The sequence below is a fragment of the Haplochromis burtoni genome, unplaced genomic scaffold (assembly GCF_018398535.1).
Source record: "Haplochromis burtoni strain Fernald_Lab_line unplaced genomic scaffold, NCSU_Asbu1 Contig_72, whole genome shotgun sequence".
Lineage (NCBI taxonomy): Eukaryota > Metazoa > Chordata > Actinopteri > Cichliformes > Cichlidae > Haplochromis > Haplochromis burtoni.
Window position 1 is genome coordinate 691,988 of NW_024582433.1, and position 2,416 is coordinate 694,403.

General features: G+C 37.7%; 1 protein-coding gene across 1 annotated transcript in view; it reads right to left on the reverse strand.

Moving 5' to 3' along the window:
* LOC121814679 overlaps window positions 1-2,416 on the reverse strand; it is a 10,237-nt gene that overhangs the window by 6,742 nt on the left and 1,079 nt on the right. The gene's annotated exons all lie outside the window — the stretch shown is intronic.

Sequence of the window (2,416 nt, forward strand, 5' to 3'; positions counted from 1 at the left end):
CTTTCGAGCCTATACAGCTTGGAGTAAGACAACATGCATGAAGAGGATGATGTGGACAAAATACTCATTTGCCTAATAATTCTGCACTCCCTGTATTAGGGAGACAAACTCTGGATATTTTCAAGAAAATCTTCTAAACACACCTTTTTAAATCTGGCATTTAACAACAGCTTCCTCTTAATAATAATACCACTCCACAGCCATGCCTTCAGTAATCTGGCAGATACAGAGTTTTTTTCCTCTCCACAGTTTTCATATCTTATTGGCCCTTTACTTCCAAGTTTGAATCTTTTTCACATTTCTCTGTTTTATGGGATTTCATGTATTATTTATTTTTTATATATGGACTGTTTAAATAATAGTGTGTGTGTGTGTGTCTGTGGGTTGGGGGCATGTTTATATTTATGACGGGTTGTTTATTTGTTAAAATGTCTTTTTTAATATTTAGACAGAGCCACCTATTTTTCTTGCATGTTTTTTATGCCTGTGAAGCCCTTTGAATTTCCATGTGTAATATTGGGCCATACAAATACATTTCAGTTGAACTGATTGCAATAGAGTGGAATTTATAGAAGTATTTCTTTGAATAAATAAAGCTCCTCAACCAATTCTTTCATCTTTAACATCCTCCCTTTCCCGTGTAATTGTCTCTCATCAGAAATGCCTAACTCTTCTAAGAAAGTGAGGCTAAGCCTAACCAGAACAAATCCACCAGAGCTTAAAGGGATTGCCCATGAATTCAGACCCCTCACATACCTGCGCCTGACCTCCCAAATCCTGTACACACAAGATGGAAGATCAGCTTTGGCTGAAACCAATCCTCTCTCTTTATCTGTGCAGCCCTGTGGACTCAGAGTGGGCAGAGAGCGGACGCCAGCCTCTTGCTGCCCTGTGCCGTTAAATAGCCCACCAAAAGCTCTCATGGAGCTTTCAGGAGTAAACTAATCCCAGGCAAATGCTCTTACAAAAATCACTTTAGAAATCTGCTGGAATCAATGTAAAGCCTCGCAGGGACACAGAGCATGTGCCAGTCTGTAGGGGATGTGTCATATTCCCCTGTTGGTGGTAGTGAAAGCTCACATAAATACTGCAGTATTTCATTAGAGTGAAGTAATGGCTGTGGAAATGAAAGCAATGAAATAGTCATTTACATCTGGCAAATAACCTGATTTAACGGTCCAATGTGCTGAGATGTTACACACAGCTCTCATGAAACATTAAAAAGCTGCCCTATATGAGCATTTGTCAGCATAATGAGGCCATATTAGAACGACATTCAGCTCCCACGATACGGTGCAGTTTATTATATGAGTATACACACGCTCCTCTCCCAGTATGCATTGCAAATGCTGATTAACTCTGAATCTTTTGTGACCCGAATCCAATTTTATTCATTCATTAGTTTCAAGCACATGCAAGCACCACATTTGTTATCTGTCATCATGTAAAAACTCAGCCATGTTGTTGCCATAGTATTACTATGAGCTTCATGGATTTTATATAAGAATTAGTTTAATAAGAAAGAGACACAGGGATTAAAAGCAGTAGAGACTATTGCTTCTCTGTCTCATTATGTGGAGTTGTTTTTTTCCCTTTCTCAGCAGCTCTGAGATAAAGGAGTGCTCAAAATGATCTTTTAATGCACCGTAAACACATTAAAAAGAACTAAGTGAAGGATGATGGCTATAGTCAAGCATTATAATACACAATAGGTGATAAATGGTGTGCTTTTGTGGTTTTATATTCCAGAAATACTATCATTTATAAGTGGAAGTGTGCATATGCAGTTGTTTTGACATATCTGTGCATTTCACGGATGCCAATATTGATAAACAACAACTCAATAATCTGCACAGGAGGTGAATTCAACCCTGCGTCTGAAGTTGATAGCGGCATATGTCTTACTTGGATAAAACAAAGCAAAACGATGTCTCAGAGCGCTACACTTTCTGTTTGCCTGGCAGTCACTGACACAAAGGTTATTGCCAAACTGAGTCAGGTCAATTGCTATTGCTCTACAGGGAAATTCATTTAGCCTTTTATGGATGTTACCTATTGTTTGGAGGCATAGATTTTAACTCCCAGGTCAATTACGAGCAGAACAAATTTATATTAACTGGAATCAGCTCGAAACACACTTGTTCACCATATTAATGTGATGTGCTCTGCTTTCGGTCTAAATTTTGATCGAGCTGTTTGTTTTATTATTATTGCTGTTTGTGTTATTTTAATGTTTTGCAGATGCATAAAATTAATATTAACAATACTTTTGCTGTATTTATTAAATCCTGCAGTATATATAGAGGATTTTTTCTATCACTGGCAATCATGTCTTTAATTACTTTGAATGGAAAAGACTGTTTTAAGTGAAGACTATTGTATCTGGGCTATTACTAGGACTTAGGGCATGCCCCCC